This window comes from Ictidomys tridecemlineatus, chromosome 5 (genome assembly GCF_052094955.1).
Source record: "Ictidomys tridecemlineatus isolate mIctTri1 chromosome 5, mIctTri1.hap1, whole genome shotgun sequence".
NCBI lineage: Eukaryota > Metazoa > Chordata > Mammalia > Rodentia > Sciuridae > Ictidomys > Ictidomys tridecemlineatus.
Genome location: NC_135481.1, coordinates 27,728,981 through 27,743,949, shown reverse-complemented (window position 1 = coordinate 27,743,949; position 14,969 = coordinate 27,728,981). Strand labels below are relative to the sequence as shown.

At 34.5% G+C, this 14,969-nt stretch overlaps 1 protein-coding gene across 1 annotated transcript in view; it reads left to right on the top strand.

Annotated features, from left to right (window-relative positions):
- Positions 1-6,804: 6,804 nt before the first annotated feature.
- The window catches only part of Unc13c (unc-13 homolog C), a 576,758-nt gene continuing 568,593 nt past the window's right edge, over positions 6,805-14,969 (top strand). Inside the window, exon 1 of the mRNA XM_078049590.1 lies at positions 6,805-7,396. The gene's annotated coding sequence lies outside the window, so the exon portion shown is untranslated. The remainder of the gene's footprint in view (positions 7,397-14,969) is intronic.

Sequence of the window (14,969 nt, the reverse complement as noted above, 5' to 3'; positions counted from 1 at the left end):
ATGACTTTAACTATATTTTATTATATAAAATTTTAAAATAAAAAAGTATGCAGATTATTCAAATGAACTCCTGCATGTTTATCAGCTGATGTCAGTGATTATTAACCTATGACCAACCAATCATTCATCTATATACCTCTACCCTTCTCCTTAACCTATATTAATTTAAAAATCATCTCAAATATTATACCATTTCACCTGTATATATTTTAGTATACATATTCAATATTTCAGCTATTTTTAACACGTTTTATACAATCACTTAATTATTAGCAATAATTATCTAATCATCAAACATTCATTTGAATGTTTAAATTTATAATTATCTCCCCCAAATTCTCTTTTTCTCCTTTTAAATCAGAATTACAGAAAATATGTAACTAAGCAATTTTTGTTTTGTTTTGTTTTTTAAATGCACTTTTATCTTTAGATTCCCCCTTCCCTCTATCTCTTATGCTCCTTATTTTTTTTCTTCTGCAAAGTATTTGTTGAAGAAACTTGAAGAGTTGGTTATTTATAATAAAACATTCTAAGTTTGGCTGATCATATTCCTGTGGAATTGCTAACATATTCTTCTATTATTTAAATTTTCTGTGAATCAGTAGTCAAATGTGCTACTTTGATTAGGTTCAAGTTCTATTTTCTTTGGCCAGACTATTTCATAGGTAGCTGTAAATTATTCTGCAAAAAAAGGCACATGACATCTGGCTGTTTCTCTTTTTCCTTAACAACCATCAGTGCTCAAGGTAACCAGTTTTTTTTTTTTTTAATACCAACATGTCCTAATTTGTATTGGTTGTCTGAAGTTCTTTTTATAGTGTATTCCTCAGGAGGAGATCACAGGAATAACATTCCTTTAGTTTCTCTATGTTTATTGCAGATTGTACTCTTTATCCTTCAAAGTCAGTTGGTCTGAATATCAAATTTATGACTCATTTTCTTTGCGTAAGTACCTTGTTTTTGTAAGATGCTTTCTGGATCTGAAGACATTCTGACTTTTTTCTTCATAAATAACTTGGTCTTTTTGTCTGGAAGTCCAGATAACTCGCTAGAGTTATTGTTGAATTGCTCTTTATTGATTGCTTTTTTTTTTCAGGCATGTAGTGTGTTCTTTCACAATAATATATTCCAGTTACCTTTTTGTTTTAAATTTTGGTAAATGCCCTTTGATTTAATTAAAGTTTTACTATTTTTTCTTCTTTGGGGGTTCCCATTATATATATATATGTATGTTACATTTTCTGCCTAACTTCCATAATTGTCATTTTGCCATAGATATTTTTTACTATTTTACATATCTCTTACTTAAGCATTTTACTTATTTTTTAATATTTCTCCTGAAGTAATATCAGTGGTATCTATAAACTTTGCCTTCTCCAATTTCTGAAATAGTTTTGTTTCTCATTCTTTTTCTTACTCCTATCACTTTATTTATGGTTTTTCTAGTTCTAATTTATGCTATTCCTTTATATTTTATTTTCTATTGATTTCCTTAAGTTTTTAATGCTTATTTCAAATATTTTATAATTTTAATCTGTTTAATGGGCTTGTTATATATTATGTTTTCATTTTGTGGCGGGTTATACGTACTTCCATAAACTCATTTTCTTTCTTTTAACAATGTTGTGTAGGATTTGAATGTGATCCTTTTCTATTTCCCACTTTTATATAAAATTAATTTTGTAGGACACACTTTGCCCACAACACTAAGCTAAAGTATGTACAGCTGCTTTTCTCAAATGGCCACCTACTTTCAAGAGAACACCTTTTGTAACCTTTTTTGACTTTGGGTTTTCTGTTCTCAAATCTTTCACATTCCTTATTGCTTCTTCCTATCTCTTTACCGATGTGGACATAAGGTTCATATAACGTTTTTTGTCCCCAATCTGCTTATGTTTAGGATTGGTGAGGATCTCTTGTTAAGTACTTTTACTTGTTATCTATGGGTTGTTTTGCTTTCCTAGTTACTCTATCTAACTTTAAGACATGCTTCCTTGAACTATATTAAAGATAACTCATCATACAGATCAAGGTGGTGGGGGCAGGTAAGTAAGGAGAAGCATAAATTACATGGAGCTGCTTTTCTTTAACAAAGCATTTGTCATTCTTGGATATTAATAAGAATATTTGACAAAAGCCAATTTGTTGAAATTGGTTTGTGGTTTCACAAGTTAGTAAAATGTGAAACACCATAGAAAGACTTTAAAAATCTGCCCATAGGATCCTGTGAAGATTTTGTTCTTGAATAGGTGGGTTCATTTTTTCCATGACTTCTCTCTCAAAACTTTTTTCATTTTAACTAAATTTAGAGAGGTAAAGAAATTTGACCAAAGTCAGAAATAAAGTACTTGCGAGAGCCCAACTTAGAAAGCAGGAACCCTGATATAGAGTATGTTCTCTCTGATGTTATGCTATATTGCTAATCATGGTTACCTGGACCAACACAAGTGAAAAGAATAATAAAATGGGAAAAATTCAACTTATTATTGTCCAAATGTTGTAACGCTTTAAAAATTTAGATATTCTTTTAAAATGCCTTCATATGATGATTTGCTGGAATACAGTACCGAAACTAATTTTACTAAAGGAAAAAAACTGAATAAAATTATAGATGCTTTTACACTCAACAGCATTCAACATCTAATGATCATTACCCAAAGTCTAATGATCATTACCCAAGTAGAAATATTTTACAAGAGTGTCTTCTTGAATAATTTCACTCCCTTTAATAATTAAATTTTTTTAACAAAACTTACAAATTGTGCCATCTATCATAATGTCACATTTGCAGTGAAACCAGTTTTGAAGTAGAAGTTTTTTATCCAGTCTCTAACATTTACTAGTTTCATACAATCAGACACACTATACAACCTTTGTCTATTTTATCCATATTGTGTGGGGACAATGGAAATGTCACTGTAATATTTTATACATTTTTAAAGATCAGTATCTAATTAAAATAAACATAAAAGAATTCGTAAGGATGTTGAACTTTAGGCATTATTATTATGATACAGATGACTGTTGGAATATGTAGTTAGAAAGTTTGTTCACATATATGTGTGAGGCAGCTGGTGAGAACTAAGGGTGTCATTTGGACCAATAAATAGAAGAAAGCTAATAGGCTATATAGAAATTCAACCCATGTATTAAGCCTCATTAACTTTGTGCTTTAATAAAGCACACTGTTACTCATTTAAACTACCTTTAATGAGTCTGGTCTTCAGCTGGGCATTGGGGATATAAAGATGAGTGGACCATGGTTTCTGCCCTCAAGGAGCCCACTTGTCTAGCAAGGAAAGACAGACGAGTAAATTAATATTTCAACATACTTGATAATAAACCAATGCTAAAATAGAGATTTATAAAACTGCTAAGAATACACACACAAAAGCACTGCCAAGAATAATTAGAGAAGTATGACACTGTCATCTTGTGAGTAAATTTGTTGAACCTGAGATTTATATAACACTGGTGCATTGAAAACCCACAGTTAAATAATAGGCAATCTAATTCCTCTTTTGGAAATTTCAAAGGTATTTTATTTTTGTACTTCAACAATGAACATTTATTACTTCACAGTTTCTCTTGGTCATCAATGGCTTAATTGAGTATCTCTACGTTAGAGTTCCTTGTACATTTCCATCTAGCATGTTAGCAATGACTTTGGTCATTTCAAAGTTTGAATGTATTTTCAGGGTCATTTTCCAAAATGGCTCATTCACATGACTGTGTATAGGAGGTTTCTGTTTCTTGCTAGTCTTAGGAAATCTTAGTTCCATGAGTATCACCATGACATGAGAGCTGACTTCCCCAGAGTGAACAAACTGAGAGTGCGAGTGCGTCAAAGAGGAAACTGCACTGCCTTGTACCACCTTATCTCTGCAGTTACACACTCTCACTTCTGCTCAAGGGTGAAATCTTTAAAGACTCATAATTTAATGGAAAGCTTTAGTAACAAAATTTAATGTGTGCATTGCATCATGCAATTCTCATTAATTAAATCTTTCAAATGTGCTTAGATGACTTATTCTCAAATAAATTATCTATAGATATGGCAATTCCAGCTTGCTACCTTAAAAGTAATTGTGGTTTTTGTTCTCAATCATCTTGAAAATGACCTATTTTGCCAATTTATTTGCATACGTACAGAAAAACAATGATTAGTCAGAAGGGGGATTTTGTTTAAATAGTAAGCTCCAATGATCGATTACCAGTTCTCCAAAAGAAAGAGAGGTCTTCTGGAAAGGTGAAAATCTAATTCAGTGCACACAGGTTGATTTATGCTTTTTCAAGAATTCCTTGGTTGTTTAAATTCAGGTACACAGGAAGTAACAGAATTCTACCAGAATTTCTTTTATCCTTTTGACTTAGTAGTTTTACTAATAAAAAATGATCAATGATCTAGACATTTCTTTTTTTCCCCCCAAACCATAAATGAGACAAATGATAAGGCCCAGGTTATGCCTTGGGATATGAGAAGTGAATGATGCCCTGAGGTTTTGTTCTTCCTGAAATTACTACTGAAGGATTTGGAGGATAGATGATTTTATTATTTAATCAATCTTTGAGTAAGTTTTGAGGCATGTACCTGTAGAGTGAAATGTATGTAAGTGGAAATTACTCATTTCCTATACTGTGTTGTTTGGTGTTACTAATCTGAGTATTTGAAAAGAAAGCTCTTTGAAGAAATCGAATGCATCTTATTGATAAGAATATGCAGGACTCTTAACTTGTATTCACATCTCTGTAATTATATATCATTCAACTCAGATACTCAGCAGGTGAAAACTACCCATCAAAAATTAAGGAAGTTCTGTTAGGAATTTCAGTGTACCTGGAGGTCAATAAGGCCATAAATCCATGTCACTTTTTCTAGAAGTGAAATTTTAACAGTAGCCGCCAGTATCCCTCAGATACATGATTCCTACCACGTTAAGAGATGTAAAAACTTTCCAGTTTTAAGTATATGACCAGAATCCTGATCATGAGAGCTAAGAAGTATACTAATCAGAACACACAGGCTGGCGTTGCAGGGTTCATGAAGCATTTCTTCTTATCAGCAAAAATGATGGCCATGACCTCTGGTGTTATTTCCTTTATGCAAGTATTTGAATTACAGCAATATTTTCACAACTTTTCATATATTACAGACACATTCTATAGACTACATATTTAGAAACATCTTACTTATATTCCTTCTATAAGCTTAAAACCTAAAATCACTGATACCATATCTCACCATGCTGAAGACTTACGTACATTGCACAATATTGGATCCTGGGACTCTTGGCCCCAGCTTCAGCACTTTGGTTTGTTATTGAAAACCAAAAAAAAAAAAAAATCATGAATACATACTCCTTCCTCTATGTATCAGACCTTTTTTCAAAACAATGCATTAGCTACCATGACTTTTTTCTATATAAAAATGTCAAGTTTTGCCCTATGTTGTACTTTAAGGTCTAAAGAGTTTTCCTTTGTGACTCTCAAGTGCTTACAGCCGGGGGCAGTAGAGCTTTGTCCAGCCTGCCCCTCTGGTGAGTACTGAAGGCAGGGATCACACTGCCCCAGTGTTTGCCCCCTGATGCAGATCATTAGACTGAGCAGCTGCTCAAGTCCTTAACAGTCACTTAAGCAGCAGGTTGGAAAAGCTGTGCTGCTATGAACCAAAGTTGGGGCTGAAAGCTAGGGATAGAGAGTGCTCGGCTGTCAGTACCTAGAGCAAACATTTTATCAAACTTGGGAACATTCTTTTTTAAATCATTATTTTTTAAATTTATGGTAAGTATGGTAGGCAGAATATGTTTTGCCACAAGTTTTGCCCCAAAATGTTCTTTCTTTTTTTTTTTTTTTTTACTGGCAGCTTATTTTATATTAAAAGTTCATGGGAAAAGAGAGTCAATTCTAAAATTGATCTAAACACATTCATCCTTACATGTACTGAAAAATGTCATGCAAATCTGAGAACATGCTTTTTATACTGTTTAATCTCAGTTACTAGTTGATTGTTTTTCAGTCCTGGAAATATCCTCCCATTTTTTACAAAGCAAAGAAGAAAGAACTAAGCCAGTAGACCAGATGCAGCTTAAAACCTACAAATTATTCCAGGACTTGAGCTTCTTTAAGGCTCTATTTTAAGATCCAGTGCTTTTTATATTTGTTTCAACAGGAAGGTTAGAGGATTGAAAGTGCTTAATTGATGGAAGCAGGAGCTGTTACTCCCCCACCTCCTCTACTCAGCAAAAGTAAAAAATAAAGAAAACCCATTCAATTCCTAGCTAGATCTTTAAAATGTTAACATCAAATAGGAAGACATTATTCCTAAGTGAGAAGCAAAACCTTTATATCAATATGTCTCCACCCTTTCCTACTTTAATATGTATATGTGTTTTTAATTCACATTGCTGAGGAATCACCTTCAAATATAATTTCACAAGAAAATGAAAAACCACCTGGGATGGGATTTCAGTATCTCCTTCATTCAAATACCGGGTTCTTTAGTAGCTTCTTGTATCTAATTGGAAATTATACTGAAGGTTGAGTACTTTTCATGATTCCAGACATAGCCAACTAAATCTAAAACAGTGATTACTAAATAACATAGTTAATTTAATAATTGCACTTGTTATTCTAACGCAGCTATCAGAATTGGGTATATGATTGTCTCTTAGGTCAGCTAATAAAGGAAAGATTAGGCATTCATGCATTTCCCTAAAGATGATGTTGTACCCCACATAGTTAGTTGTCAGTGCGGTGATGATGGCCACACCTGGCAGCGTCCACTGTGAATCTCCTGTGAGCAAGGGCTGTGGCTCACCCTCGCAGAGCCGCTCTGTGCAGCTACAGCGGCAGCAGAGGGAGCCGAGACGCTCTCCATGCAGGAGGCTGGGGATCTCTCAGCATCGCTGCTGCATTCTGAAAAGCAGTGGTCTCTGCGATGTGTGAAGTTCCTAGGACGCACTGAGCCAGGCTGCTCTTCACCCTCAGTTGTTGATGAGCCTGGGTGCTCCGGAGAGATCTCATTTTGCTTTCTTAGAGAAAGGGATGAGAAATGAGCTGCCCAAGGAATTTGGCAATGGGAAGAGTGAAAGGCAGTTTTGTGCCAGCAGCTAAGTTGTAAAATTGCTTTGGAGGCTACCCAGGGAGCACGAAAGAATTGACAAGAAAAGAACAGACACCGTTGCAGACCAAAGGCATGCCTGATTGCACATGAGTCCGGTCCCTGGGACGCAGCCTCTGCTCCTGCTCTAACTCTTTGTGGCTGAATAGAGGAAAGGAGACTAGAAACAAAATTGCAAGTGGTATTTCTGAAAGGAAAACACATATACCCCAACAGGAGAAGAGGAACAACCCAGCTGGGTGTACATTTTTTTTTTTTTAAAGGAGAATCCCTCAGGTATGTTATCTAGCCTCACTGTATGCGCTGCCTCATCTGCATGTGATTTTGCTTCTGTCTTTTCTTGTTGATTCTTTTTGTTTGCACTTTCAACTACAATTATGGGATTTTTCTTAGAGTAGTAGATGCATTTGTAAAAGCTCAGCTGTCCTGTGTTTATAATATGACTGTATTGAGGATCACCACGGTTTCCTCAGTCATTTCCTTTATTTTAAAAGCAGAATGACAAATGCTTGCTTAGTTCCCAGTCAACTTTCAAGGGAATATCTGCATAGGAATAAAATGGGCTGGGATCAAAAGCTGAGATATTCCCCAATCTCTTGAGTTTTCCAGGGGAAATTAGAGCCAAACAGAGAAGAAAAGTTGATGGCTTCTAGAAAAGGGTTAAAAGCCAGGATGTCATAGACTAGTGTTATGTGACCCAGGTGTTTTTCCAGCTGAACATCAGTCTGGAGCAAATTGAGCTTTACAGTGGTTCTGCGTTTCTAGCTCTTGATCAGTCCTTCAGGATGAAGATCCTGCAGATTTACTTTCAGGAGATGAATTGCTTAAATTATATGTGTGGTTCTGTTTTACAAGTATTCTATGGGGCTGAAGGAGGAAGTCTAAAAAAATCCTTTTAATCCAGCAGCATGAGTAAACCCAAACTTCTGCAATTACATCATCAATATACTTGTATAATAAAGAGAAAGAATGATATGGTAACAATAGTAATGTTGGCTGCCTTTACTACCTTGGCTGAGATGACAAAGCTTAAAGTCAATATTCCTTATTAGGCTTTTAAAGAGAAAAATGAAAGAAGTGGGTGCATAACTCACATAAAAATGAGTTCTTTTTAAAAAAACCTCTGCATTTTATTAAAAAATTAAGAATATTATATGATTTCATAATTAATAATCAATGTAATGGTTTTTTAAAAGATAATCTTGCCATCTTTTACTCTTTTAATACTTTATTCTCATTTAAGTGGATTAAATTGGTAATAAATTATTTGTTCAAGTATTTAAGTTAAATGAACTTTTCTAAAGAGGAGAAATAAGAATATAAAAAGTTTGTTACATATATATATATATATATATATATATATATATATATACTTTATAGATTTTAGTGCTTTTTAACAAAAAGATTTAATACTAAAACTCTAGGATCCTGACTGTTAATTATTGTTGGTCCTACTTTTTTATGATTTAAAAGTCCACATGGAACAGAGAGAAATGGGATTTAAATAATCATATGTTTACTATAAAGTAAATTACCACCTTGCTCTTTTAAAACTAAAATCTCAGTTTTGCCAAATGGTAGCGATCTGGAGCATTGAGTTAGGCTTTACAATGAGATAATCAATTGTTCCAAAATTTTACACATTAGAATAATAATAATTATAACAATGTCAAAATATGGTAGGTCATTACAGGCAACTTTTGGACCATAATAATGATAGAAGATAGACAGATTGTAAATTTGCATTTATTAGTAGAAAGTGAAAAACATTGTATTTTTCTTACTTCTATGTTGACATGTTGTATGGGAAAGGTTATAATAACTGTAAATGAAATACTACAGCAATAATGCAACAATAATTTCACAGACTCCCATAAAGGATTATTTTTGAAACTAAGAAACTGATGTAAGATAATCTAAAAGAATATTTGAAACTCTCATTTACAAATAAGAGTTGTTTTTTTTTAAACTACAAAAGTTTATCTTTCCAAACTATTATAACATTTTGTTGAGAAAGTAATTTCAGTAGAATTGTGGACTTGAACATCAGGGTGAATAAATAGAGGTTTATTTCCTAAGCATTCAATTATTTGGTTTTAGGATTTCATCATATAGATTTGGTCACTTTTCTATAGATCATCATAACTATGTGCTTGGTAAATCAATGCCCAGGTGAAATAGGAAGTCAACACGTTAGATAAGCCTAGAGAAGTCACTTTTCATGTGCTTATTATTAACAATGTAGACTATTTTCCTTTCTAGACTGTACTATAGCTTATATCACTGCTAGTCTTTAAATATCAAGCAATGAAGTATGTGAAGCACAGAACTAGCTGCTTAAGAGTTCATAGATCATTGCAGAAGGATGAAAGTGCAATAATTCTTCTTTCAAAGAAAAATTATACGAAGTATGTGTGTGTGTGTGTGTGTGTGTGTGTGTGTGTGTGTGTGTGTTGTGGTGGTAATGGAGTCAGTGGAGAAGAGAACGTACTTTGATGTCTTCATCATTTAGGGTAGACCTGTGTCTTTGAATATCAGCACACTTTTGGTACGATAATATCTTTATTCCCATGAGATGCTTTGAGCACTTTCATTTCAGTTGACCTTCTCAGCTAATACAATGCATATACCCTATCATGAGCTCTTTGAGGCATTATGCCACATGTATCTTGACTTCTGATTTTAACACCACCAACTTATGTTACTCATTCTTTCCATCCCTTATTTTTTTTTAATACGTAAGGACTTTCTCCAGAATTTTTGAAGATATTGAAATCACCTTGCCACCTACTTTTCAGTGAGAAATTTTAGGAATTTCAAATTCATTCTAAATTTGTTTCTGAAATATACAAAAAAAAATAAAGCTACTATCTAACTGTATTATAACTTATACCTAATAGGAACTTACTTGGTTTTAGGATAACAAGATTCAAAACTGTAATCGTAAATTTAAAGAATTACATTTGCATCTTTTTGTTGTTGTTACAAATTACTTCTGGATATTAAGTTGTCTGTATTTGATATGCAAGGCTGCAGTTCCTTTCTAACTTAAAAAAAGATAAAGGATTTATTAATAGCTCTCTCAGCCTGCAGCTTTGAGCATGCAGAAGACTGAGCACCTAGTTTTGTAATCTCCGCAGAGATAATGGATGCTAAAGCAGTGTTCACTTCACTTATGGTCTTTTAAGAAACAGTTAGGAAGAAAGGAGTAAGTATTCTAACCTCCAGAGCATGAGTCCTGAAGAGGAAAATGGACATGAAGACACACCGTGTCAAAGCTCCTTCACTTGAAAATCTGGTTCTGATCCAAGAGATGTATGTGTTTACTATCTCTTGTATGCCCTAGTTATATTGTACATTTTAGTCTTAGCCTACAGAATTTGTTATAGTTTTGATACAGGAATTTATATTGCTCTTCCTACAGAGTTAGAAAAATATTTTGTAGGAATAAATGTTGGATAGGAATATAAATTCAATGTTATAAATTATACTCATGGTTTTCAAAGTATGTTTAAAGGATAGTTGTAAGAGATAGGCTTCCCTTCAAATATTTTCTTTTCTCCCTTAGGCTTTTGCTACCCCACCTTCAACCTATCTCTACTCCCAACAGTAAGTCTTCATTGGTCCAAGTCTTGTCTTTAGGATAAAATATACTTTGATTCTGAGCATTCTGGCTCTTGAGAATCTGGGTGCAATATGTCTTTTTTATTATTTATCTATTTTTATGTTGTGCCTAGGATCGAACCTAGTGTCTTACACGTGCTAGGCAAGCACTCTACCACTGAGCTACAACTCTGGCCCTGCAATGTCTTTTTGATAGAGAAAAAATGTTTTTCACAGAAATATTTTGCTTCATGTGTTTTATAACTAGAAATAACATACTCTAGAAATAGCTTTTCTAGGCATATACAACCTAAAACTTTCAATTAAAAAAGAGAAAGAAAAAGAATAACTGATGGAAAGGGTCACCTTTCCTATTTCACAGGGGAAGAATGGATGACTTAGGTTTAATCACTGAGGCATGTTCATGGGTAGGATGCTGTTGATCCCAGAACAACTGGAAGTATGAACATGCTTTGAATCATAAATTGTTAAGTGTAATGTGACTGAAAAATTAGAAAAGATTTCTTTATCAATGAGAAATCTTAAGTTAAATTTGGGAGTGACTTAAATCTAGAGAATGAAAACACACAGTCCAAGAGGCCAGTGCTTTTGCTATCTATTAGAAAACACCAACATGTATAAAATTCTGGCTCAGTATCCATATTGCTAGGTAAACTCGGGCTGTTGCTTTCCCTAGAAGCCTTGGTTTCTCATCTGTAAGTTTATCTAGATGCTTATGCAGATAGACCCTTTCTAGTTCTTTGACTCAAGGATTTTATAAAATCTACATGATGCAGACTCTGTAGGATGGACTTCATTTGAAATGTAGCTACAAAATTATTTGGCTCAATTAGCCTCTCCTGAGAGGCTATAAGGGTGTAAATAGCACTTGCTTGCCTGATAAACTGAAGAAATAGTATTCACTCTTTTACATAATTTTTTTCCTTCAGACAACTACACAGAAATATCAGCTTAATCATATTCCATGTAACAGCATACCATCATTCCTCAGTTTCTAAATGGGGGTTGTTTCAGAATACTCCCAGCCCCACCCCCCACGCAGACACCAGAAATACACAGATCCTCAGTTTCCTTATTTAAAATGGTGTAAGTATTTTATATAGCCTAAGCACATGCTCCTGTATACTTCAAATTATATCTAAGTTACTAATAATAACTAATGCCTTAAAAATGCTACACAGATAGCTGCTATACTAGATTGTTTAGGGAATAATGAAAAGAAAATTTGTACACATTCACTACAGGCAAATTTTTGAAAGATAGTTTTGATATACAATTGGTTGAATCTATGGAAGCAGGACCTGTCGATATCGAGGGCCAACTATATTTTGTAGAAGGCCCTTTATCTGGTGAGTCATAAAATATTTGCCACAGTTTTGATAGATGTTGAAATGCTGCTGTTTGGCTAACAAGAAACAAATGGTGTTAGGGTACTTAGCTACTCCCAATTTTAGAGCCATGCATATTGCAGTGTTTTTAAAATTAAAGTGTATTCATATACTGTACTTAGTCATTACTCTAATTTCCTCTCTCTTCCTCCAGCTTTCTTCCTCTCTGGATATTCACACTCAATAAGAACATGCTAGAAAAGAGAGGGAGCCACAACATTATTGGAGAATAATTGCAGACCATAGTTTTAAAACTAATAAATGATAAGAAACAGAATGCTTAGTAAATAAATACAGAAATTACAACAGATGCATAAATGCACTGCTCTCTTGCTCTGTTTAGCTTTGGATCCTACTCGAGCATTCCCTGTTTCTATCTGCTGTCTTGGTGACCTGAATTTTGTCAGCAACTACCTCTTTGGAGGGCTTTCAACTAATATATCTCATCAAGTCAAAAGATTCAGCTCCAGCAGTTTCCCTGAAAACAGCCCCTTTTTCTGATTCTCTGAGTCTCTAACCTCAAGGCATCTTCACTGTCCTGTTCTTCCTCATGGCTTGTGTCCAGTTACTCACCAACTCTTAGCTTCTCTTTTATATATCATCTTCAGCCATGCCTTCCCTTCTCTTCCTCTTGTCACCACAATAATTGACTTTTGTATCACATTTTGCCTAGAATACTGCTTGAAACTCCCAAACACTGTACTTGTTATGAACTTCTCTGAGCATGTTACTGCCAGACCCATTGTCCTAAAAAATGTCATGACACATGCTCTGAAACTTTCAAGAACAGCATATTATGTATAGAGCCTAAATTCTTGTGTGCAGCAAGAAACACCTTTTACAAGCAGATCCCAGACTGTCTTTTCAGCTTTACAGGTTTTTTTTTTTTTTTTTCTCCCTGTAGTTCTTGATCCAATCTCTGCCCCAGTTACCCAGATTACTTGTTGTTGTGGTTTGGATGTGAGATGACCCCCAAAACTCACATGTGAGACAATACAAGAAGGTTCAGAGGAGAAATGATTGGGTCCTGTGATTCTTTAATCCCCTGATGGGGATTAACTGAGTGGTAACTGAAATGGTAGGGTGTGGCTAGAGGAAGTAGGAATCAGGCCATGGCTTTGGTGTATACATTTGTATCCGGAAAGCAGAGTCTCTCTCTCTCTCTCTCTGCTTCTTGACCATGATGTGAGCTGTTCCCTCTGCCATATATTTCGATATTCAGCCTTACCTTGAGCCCCAAGAAACGGAGCCTGCTGCCTGTGGACTAAGATCTCTGAAACCGTGAGCCCTCAAATAAACTTTTCCTCCTTACAGTTGTTTTGGTCAGATCCTTTAGTGACAGCAGTGAAAAAGCTGACTAAACACTTAGAGACTCCAAATATTCACTTCATACAATTCCAAAGTACTAAATGGATTTCCTAATTTATTTCCTAATGCATTGTATACTTTCTCATGAAATTTCTTTCATGGAATTGACCTTCACTTAAAACCTTTATTGTTGCATGCTACTTTAAAAAATGAGTTAAACTTGAAACCACTTCAGTACAGTGTCTGTGTAAACTTCCTCATGTTTTAATTTTTTTACATCTGAATTCTCAACCAGAAAAATAATGACACTATATAGATCATTGCCTCACAGGGTTTTCATGAGAATTAAGAAATAACTTGGGGTGAGTGTTCAATGAATATCAGCTAGAATTAATTGTAGTTATATTTGTATTTCTAAGTTTTGACATGTAAAAGGTGGTTACTCAGTGGATATGTGTTGGATTTTATATTGGATTTTCATTCTGTACTATGACCTGTAATTAGAGGAAAAGAGTGGTTAGGGAAGGAGAGAGTCTAGTATATCAAGTAGAAAATAACAAGAAGGAAAAAAATCATTAAATTCAGAGGAAAAACTTAACCCTTTACTATGTCCCAAAATAGTAATGCTCTCAGACCCTACATTTAGGACACATTGAAATAGCTTTTAACAGCCTGTTTTTTGATGAAATCAAGTGCCCTGAGATCCCGGTATAAGCTTATATATGCTTCTTTCCACAGTATTATGGCAGCAAATCTTAATGATTTCTTATATTACAGCTGATGTGAGCTTCATTAAGAATCTACCACTGCCAAATGCTCCTGAGAACAGAGAGAATTGGAGTTGACCAGCAGCCTTGATTTATTCTCCCTGTTCAGAGCTCCTGATCTCAGGAGACACTGAGTAACTATGGCGAATGCCCATTCAGCTCATGAACACAATCATTGAAAGGCAGAATAGGTAGAGCTAAAGAGAAGTGGAAATTGACATTTAAAAATAAGAAAGATGTGTACCTCTATGTTATCTAGATGGGAACTATGTCACAGTAGAGGTCCATGTCAACTTCTCTCTTCTTGGTCTATCTAAGTGCAATATATTTCTCTTTTTTTTCTCAGTTTGGTAGTAGTAACAGTGTAGTAACAATGTTTACCTAAATGATTCCATGTTCCATATCCTTCCTCACTTCCTCTGATCCAAATCTTTCCATTTTGACTTTAGCTGATAATCGAAATTGTAGTCTAACTCTCTCCTATTTTATTCACTCCTACAGTACATTCAACATGTCCCTGTCACTGGTCTCTACCACCAGGGCTCCTATTCTATGGCATCCAGCTCCCAAATGGATTTGCCAATATCCATAGTTACAGAAAGAAATCCAGGGAGCATCCAGTGATCTTTTAGTTTTCTGGAAGGAATTCTTGGAGCATCTGTTTATTTCAAAATGAAAGGCAATGTACCTGATTATAGATAGGTTCATTCAACTGTGAGATTTCACACTGGAGGAACATTTGTCAAAAAAATGATGAAGAGG